The 8,333-nt window shown below is 35.4% G+C and overlaps 1 long non-coding RNA gene across 1 annotated transcript; it reads right to left on the reverse strand.

The window, feature by feature from the left end:
- Nucleotides 1-2: 2 nt before the first annotated feature.
- LOC120435206 lies at nt 3-6,072 on the reverse strand. The gene is made up of 3 exons (XR_005609586.1): nt 5,958-6,072; nt 4,153-4,185; nt 3-28 (listed from the first exon to the last, which is right to left on the reverse strand). It is a non-coding gene; the product is annotated as an uncharacterized LOC120435206 (long non-coding RNA).
- Between the last annotated feature and the right edge of the window lie 2,261 nt (nt 6,073-8,333).

Consider the following 8,333-nt stretch of genomic DNA (forward strand, 5'->3'; position numbering starts at 1 on the left):
GTTCCCCTGTATCTGCTACCATGGCAACCTGAGGGGAACATACAAAAGGACAGATTAGATAATGGCATCTGGTTAGGATGCCTCCCTGGTGAGGTGTTTTGGGCATGTCCCACCAGGAAGAGACCCAGAACACCCAGGACATGCTGGAGGGACAATGTTTTTCGGCTGGCCTGGGACTGCCTTTGGGCCAAGTGCCTGGAGAGAGCGAAGTCTGGGCCTCTCTACTTAGTACCGGATTGGGTTGAGGGCAGCAGCCTAAGCTTAAGATAATGGACCGAATGGAGGATAAATGGACGCTTTACATATTACTTAATGTTTACTGTGTGGTGATAAAAAAAAATATGGTAGTAAACACAAGCTAAACTAAAAAATTAATTGCGGTTCCTTAACCCTTTATCCCCAATAATGTTACGCAGGATAACCGAATTATATATTGTTTTAGCTGTAAAAGTGTCATAAAATCAGCTGTGACTGTGTGTGCTTTTGTCCCTTTTTTCAGTATTACTGCTACTTTACACATCTGGTAGGTTTTTTCCTCTACTGTATACTATATGAATGTAATCAAGGATTAATAACAGAAAAAAAAAGAAATTGAAATTTTGCCATTTTTACTGAAGGCAATCAAAATGTACATGAATAAAATATTTAAATTAGTCAATTCAAATTAATAACTCTAAAACACTGAACAAAATCAAGTATTTGACCCTGTGGTTTATTTTTTGGACATCTCTTTTCTTCTACAAGTCCAGGCGTGTTGGGCCCCTGGTAGAGCTCAGGTTTGACGAGACAGGTTTGGAAAAACCTGTCGCTGGCGACTTTTTGGGGGCTGAGGGTTAAAATAAATAGGAATTGGCCAAAATTTGTATAAACTATCATAGCAGAACAAAAGTAAAAAAAAAAGTTTATCTGTTATCAGAATCAAATATTTGATTAGAATAAAAAATTTAACTTTCTGGAAGATTTCTCGTTACATCTGTCATAAAAGTAACAACATCTCAGAAAAGAAACATGATAGCAACAGAAAAATATGATAGCAGTGTGATGTGATGGTCCCTGGCCAGATTTATACACATATTATAAGCCCTGTGACACAAAAACCACTGAACTCTGACACGCAGACTATTTTCCTTCTTGGTAATGAAGAAAAATGCTGGTCTGGTATGTAAAAGGGAATTTATTCTTCCAGGACCTGAAGCTCCGTAATGCAGCCCTCCAACAGCCAAACCTATCTGTTGTCTGATTGTCTTGATGCATGCTCAATCATCCAGGTAAGTAAATCTCCAAAAGTTGATTCTGTTCATCTGGACGTAGCACTTTCAGCATTTTCTCCCACTGAAAACGCTACGTCCAGATGAACAGAATCAACTTCTGGAGATGTTCTCTGATTGATTGTTTAATTGGTGATTGACATGAAATTGACCAATCAGCTGAAAGGAAGAAAATAGGGTCAAAATTTGGATGTGTAAGTATAAATCCACACACAGCCAGGAAAGCCGAGCGCAGAGTTGTTTGTAGCACCAATTCAGCCAGAGTGGAGCCAGATGGATTTTCCATCCATCCACACTGTAAAGTCTATAGACCAGCAAGTGATAAATTAACAGTGTTGTTGGTATTTTCTAAAACAGTTGTATGCAATAGGAATTGCTGTTTATAGTCCTCCTGTATATCTGCATGTTGCCTCCCAATTAAAACCTGTGATAATGGAGATTCAAATTCATGTCATACCTATACCAACAGTTATCAAGTATCCGGATCGACCTTTACTGATGTGCTTAAAGGAAAATTGTTATTTCCATGTATTTTCCTGTTCTGCCTTCAATTTTGAGGACTTCCCCCACATTTCTAGTTGTGACAGTGCACTACAACAAAAAATCTGCTGTGATTTACATTTGCTGAATGAGCAATTTTGTAAAATAGTCTATTTTTGTATGCACAGTTTACAAATCTGTCCTGTACAGCATGGACTGATTGCATGCTAAAAGTTGTTGCTTAAAAATAAAACAATAAATTTTAATTAATAACATCAGCAGAAAGCCTTGTTATTAATTAGATGTACAATTTCTATAGAATACGAAACAACTCAGTTCATTTTTGATCATATCAATACCAGCATATTACACAACTAGTGATGGGATTTCCGCTCTTTTAGAGAACCGGCTCTTTCGGCTCGGCTCACTAAAAAGAGCCGGCTCTTTGGGCTCCCACCGGCTCTTCAGGTTGTTTTGTTGCTTTAATTAATTTATTATTAACAACAATATAAAATTATGCACAAAAGGAATTACTAATGTAAAAAAAGAATCGTGGTTGTATTTATGTTTATATATAAATATATAGGGTGGCCCTAGAGACAAAAACACGACAAACCCTAAAACACATTTCTAGCGTTAACTGAACTTCCAAAACAGAGCTACCTAGATCACTTAAATTACACAATTGAAAGCATATGTGTATTGTTTGTGTATTTATACACAAGCACTCATATATATTCAAATAATTCCAAAACTGTTCATTTACCTGTTACTACCACACACCAAATCCGTCGTTGGTACTTCCTGGCTTGTGTAGCCACTAGGTAACAAAAGCTCAACACCGTGCCTAGCATCCTGGAGCACTTCTGTTGTGTTTTGTAAGTGCTTCGAGTTTGTACGTGCTATGGAGTTTTTACGTGTTTTGGAATTTTTTACATGTTTTGGGGGGTTGTACGTGCTTTGTCTCTAGCGGGCACCGTAAATATACTTTTATTTATTCTCTCCACATAAAATGTAATAAATAAATCATATAATACAAAAACAACTATTTACATTTCAACTTTTAACTATTCAAATTTTCAGCTTTTTCCTTTTAAACAAATTTAAAGTGAAACAACACAAAACACTGCAAACCACAACACAAATATAAATTAAAATATGAAAACAAAAGAAAATGCACATTCTCTGTCATATGGGCCTGCATGAATAAACTTTCTGAATCCTTTATCATCCGCAATTGAAAGTAGTTGTGGATGATTACTATACCTTTCTAATGTGACGTTGTTGTCCCTGGCTCTCTTTCTCTCTCTCCCTCCCGCTCTGTTACTGTGCTACTGCGAGTGTAACTACCGCCCCTCCCCCTCTTCTCAGCGCAAAAGCACAAGGCTCGCGTGTGGAGGAAGCGGAAAAAAAGTGCAAGAGAGAGGGAGAGAAAGAAGAAAAAAAAAACGCTTATGTCGTCGTTCACTTCAAAGAGTCGGCTCTAAGAGCCGTTTCATTTCGACCAACACATCACCAACAACTATGATGAAAGACGCTCATCTGCTTCCATCACGATCAGCTGATTAACATTGAGCTGCTGCAGTCAACACCATCAAACTAACTTAGTGTTTAATGTTATGTTATTTAATGCTTTTATTTTTAAATCTTTACCAGAGCTTAAAGACTGTAGATGTTCACACCTGGTGTTAGAAAACCGAGCTCACAGCAGTATTTTTTTTTTAACAGGAAATTTAAATTTTTATTGGTTACCGTGTTTATTACCACTTTTATCAGTAATGTACTTCCTATAAAATATAGATTTGATAAGTTACTGGTTTATTGAAATCAGCTAGTGAACACATCGATCACTTTATTGAATTACACGCCTTGCACTCTTGTGAGCTGTGGTTACTAGCAGCAGGTGTGAATATTTGTAGTCCAAAACGCAGATAAAGATTAGAATAACAAGGCAATGTAAAATCAGTTTAATGCAGTTTGCAGTAGCAGCTCAGATGGAAATCAGCCAATTGTGAGGAGAGCAGAGGACCAAAACTGTCAGAGTTGTGGGACAAGTGAAGAGAACACTGTTGGCATTATTGTTAGCATAAAAGATGGAAATTTAAATAAATGTTAAATTTTAAAAGTGATCATTGCCTCCTGTGCATATATATATATATATATATATATATATATATATATATATATATATATATATATATATATATATATATATATTATATATATTATATATATATATATATATATATATATATATATATATATATATATATATACTGAATACCAGTAAAAAAAAAAAAATGAAGTAATGCACTCCTTTCAAGGATGCCCCAAAGACCATCACTTTTCAAAAGTAATAATAATAATAACAACAAGTAATACAAATAATATGAAAGTTACTTACATGTTAAAGATGGTGCTTGTGATCTTGAAGAATCTAAACGTGATAAGGAAATGAAAGAAAGTGCATGAGAAAAAAAAATAAACATATTCGTTTTTTCCCAGGATAATTCAATATAAAAGATTCTCTTACTAATGCACAAAATGAACAGTGTAATTAAAAGTTTGAAAGGCACTGCATGTGTTTATATGGTAAACTGACTAATTCAAGCAGCAAACACTAGCAGTGCAAAAATGTATCTAACTAGCTGACAGACTTTAAAGTCACAGGAAGATATATCAAAATGGTGACTTATGCCAGAACAAATGTCTTGACAGACATAATTCCTAAATTCCTTTAAGTAAAAAATTGGTGACATAGTAATAAGTGGTCCCTAGTGGTTTTCAAATTATTACATGGCTTGTTAATTTTTTATTAAATTATTAAGAAGCCAGATGACTTCAAAACATTTACAAATTACTATAAAGCACTATCCAAACTTCAAAACAAGTGGCAAAATCTCCAAATTAAAAGTACTCATAAACTATAAAAAACTTGATTATACTTAAAATATGCAAAACTAATTTAGTGGAATTTTTACCTGCTCAAGAATACATTAAACATGCACTATTTAATTGAAAAGAACAAAATTTGTGTAGTTTTAGAAAGAATTATTAAATATTTGGGGATACTAGCCATAAAGAGGGTCTCGTACATTTACGGGCATCTAATTTCCTGGATTTAATGGTTTAAAAGTTTAATAGGTCTTTGAACTTGATAATAAAATTGAGTCGATTATTAGCAAAAAGAATTAAAAAAAGAGCAAAAAAATGCTTAATATATAATAATTGTTTTAAACTTAAGCTTTGTAAGTGTAGCAGATTTCATTATGTCTGTAATTTTCATTTAGCCCCACAGTAGTAAAAGCCATAAATGGGAGTTAGATTTATTACTAGTATTTCTACACAGTATTCAGCTATAGTAACATGTTCTGCATTTTCCTACTTCACCATCTGATCTGAACAGCTGCACTCTCTTAATTAATTAATAACCTAACATTTCTCAGTAACCAATAACTAGATGGAACAGCACAGTATCTAAGAGATCAGACAGTGTTTGAGCTAAAGAAGCTGTGTGTTTCTTTTGGGGCTTTTTGCACACTGATCCACCACGTTTTCCTATAGTACAATGCATATCTGGTAACATTACCGTAAACGTGACCAGTAGGTTCACGTTCAGATCAGAAAACTGTTTCAGCTGCAGGCATCTACTCCTGTAATTTAAACAATCACCTCATACACCTCATGTTTTACACCCCTATAAGGTGAGCTTGCTACACTGCACATGAATATTACGTGACATGGTATGACTAGCTCATGTTCAAACATTTAAGATACTGTTCAGCCATTTTGTTTACTGGGTAGTGCATAATGGCCGAGTTAGCTGAGCGGAATCCACTAAAGCCAAAAAAGATAATATATATTTTTTAATTAATTACAAAAACCTGATAGGAAAACCTAAGAAACAGTTGCAGAAGCACAGAAAAAAAAACTGCCGTGTGCGTTATAATATGTAAATTCAAAAACTGTATAGAGAGAATGGCGCAATGAAAACAGAATAAGATAAGATGAATTTTTCGAGTAGAATATAGGCAGTAAGAGTTTTGTAATTAACTTTAAATTATGTTTGCCAAAGACAATGCAGTAAATTAACCCAGTTCTACCTGCTAGCTAAAGATGTTATGCTTCTCCCCTATTACCGTTTAGGACGACTATAGAAAGTTACTAAAATAACCATTGATGAAAACTTAGAAAACTTTAAGTATTTACCTTTGTCATAGTTTTCGATTCTTTGGTATCCTTTTGTCCTCCATGTTCTCAAACACCAGGGAGAGAAAAGGCGCAACTGACGAAAGACCGCGAAGACTAGACGCTAGGCGGTGCAATCTGCTCCTCCCTCTTTTAAACGAGCCAATAGGAGCTGCTCACATTAAAAACAACTTTATTTAAAAAGTCATTTTACACCTGATACAAAAATTTTAAAAGTCAAACAATGCACAAGTTTAAAAGAACAATTTTATTTATTTAAGCATAGGGATGGTTAATATGTTTAAAAATTAATACATAATATTTATCAAATAATTGTCACCCAAATCAACATCATAATAAAAATATAATTAATAAAATATATAATAATGATAAGAAGAATAATAACAGTTTACCTAAAAGCTCTTCTAACATTAGACTGCTTTTGAAATGTTTCAATAGTATCAATACACCATAAGGACAAGGGAGTTTCACAGTTGAAGTGTGACTGCTTTAAAGACCCCATTCCCTCTCCTTTCCACTAGTTCAAAGAAAATATAAATTATTTCTGGTTATATAATTTGAGGTCACAAGTTTGAAGAGTAACATTTTAACAGATCGGTAATATACTTCAGGAGCTTTACTGGATCTGATTGAACCAAAACTTCCAACTTCCATGTAGCTAACTGTCTTTTCTCTAATACAGTAGAGTGTGTCTGATCTACTAAAAATCCTCAATTGCATGTTTGCTCAAGTAAAAAGTCTTAATTGTTTGAACAACCAGTAATCCTTAATTTGCAAATGCCAAATCTGGATTTTGTCTGTGTAATTCACTTTTATCTTAGGTTCTTTATTTGTATTTTTTGCTTTTCTTTTTTTCTACTCTTGTGTCCGTTTTAATCACTTATTATTGCTGCTGTGACAAGTGAATTTACCTAAGAACCATGAAGTCCTTATTTTATCTTATCTGAGCCTCACCATGCAGAGCGCTGAAAGTTCAAATTAAGTACTTAAAATGAAATCTAAAATTAAAAAGTAACCAGTTTCAAACCAGTTATTTGGAATAGTGTGCAGAGTGTTTTGAGTAACATTGAATGTTCCAAAACATCAAAGTTCCTATAGTCTCACTTGACAGCTGGGCTGTAGTGTCTGATAACACATAACATCTTGAGGTCTCAACGTGGACTTTAAGTACATTCGCTAGCCAAGGCTAAATACTGAGAGGGTCAAAAATGAAGGGTAAAGAACATCTGACTGTACGTAAGGATAGCAAAAGTGATAGACTGAGGTTGTGCCAAATATGTTAAAGTTAGGGTGATTCGTTAGAGAATGGTACCCCATGGGTGCCGTCTGCAGGTTATAAATGAGAGTTATGTTCATACTTTCTTTTGAGATTCTTTTTACAATTTGACTTTCAGAACTCCCTGGGTTGTGTGCAATCTGTGATGGGCTTGTTTGGAATAAATCCTCCTTTATTCAAATAACACTTTCTCAGGCTCTTCACAGAAGAAAATCCTCACATAAGCATGTGCTACCATTTTGAACCAATGTACACATTTACCATCACTGACCCAACTAGGACCTACATTGGATGCCCACCCATATGGATTTAATGTTAGAAACCCATGTGGGTCCCATATATACTAAACAATCTTGAGCCCATGTAAAATATATGCCCATATTAACTTAACATAACCCATTTGGGGCCCACATAGACATGTTTTCAGGGTCTGACTTGCATTTGCCCACGTGTGACACATATAGTTTGACCAGGTGGGCCCCACCTATGTCATCAGTACCAAAAAATATATACTGATTACCTAACTTTGCCCCACCTGGGGCACACAGCAAATGCTTTTCTTTAAATGACTGTGTTTGCCCATGTCTAACCCAGGTGAAAAACCCAAGTGGGTCCTACGTGTGTTTCCCATTTTGAACCAAGTGAAGTGTTTCCCATGTTTGACCCAGCCAGGACCTACTATAAGTTCCACTTGGTTTTGCCCATATGGCTTTCATGTGAGAAACCCAAGTGGGTCCTACATGTGTTTCCCATTTTGGACCAAGTTAAGTGTTTCCCATGTTTGACCCAGCTAGGACCTACTAAAAGTGCCCACTTGGGATTGCCCATATGGGTTTAATGTGAAGAACCCAAGTAGGCCCCATACAAAAAGCCCAGTTTGAGCCCATGCCCACATGGTACCCATCCAGCCCGAGCAAAAACCAGGTGGGGCCCATATATACATGTTGGCTGGGAAGCTACAGTTCAATTCAATTCAATTTTATTTATATAGCGCCAAATCACAACAAAAGTCGCCTCAAGGCGCTTCATAGGTACAGAGAAAAAAAACCCTATGAGCAAGCACTTTGGCGACAGTGGGAAGGAAAAACTCCCTTTTAACA

The sequence above is a fragment of the Oreochromis aureus genome, linkage group 20 (genome assembly GCF_013358895.1).
Source record: "Oreochromis aureus strain Israel breed Guangdong linkage group 20, ZZ_aureus, whole genome shotgun sequence".
Taxonomy (NCBI): Eukaryota; Metazoa; Chordata; class Actinopteri; order Cichliformes; family Cichlidae; genus Oreochromis; species Oreochromis aureus.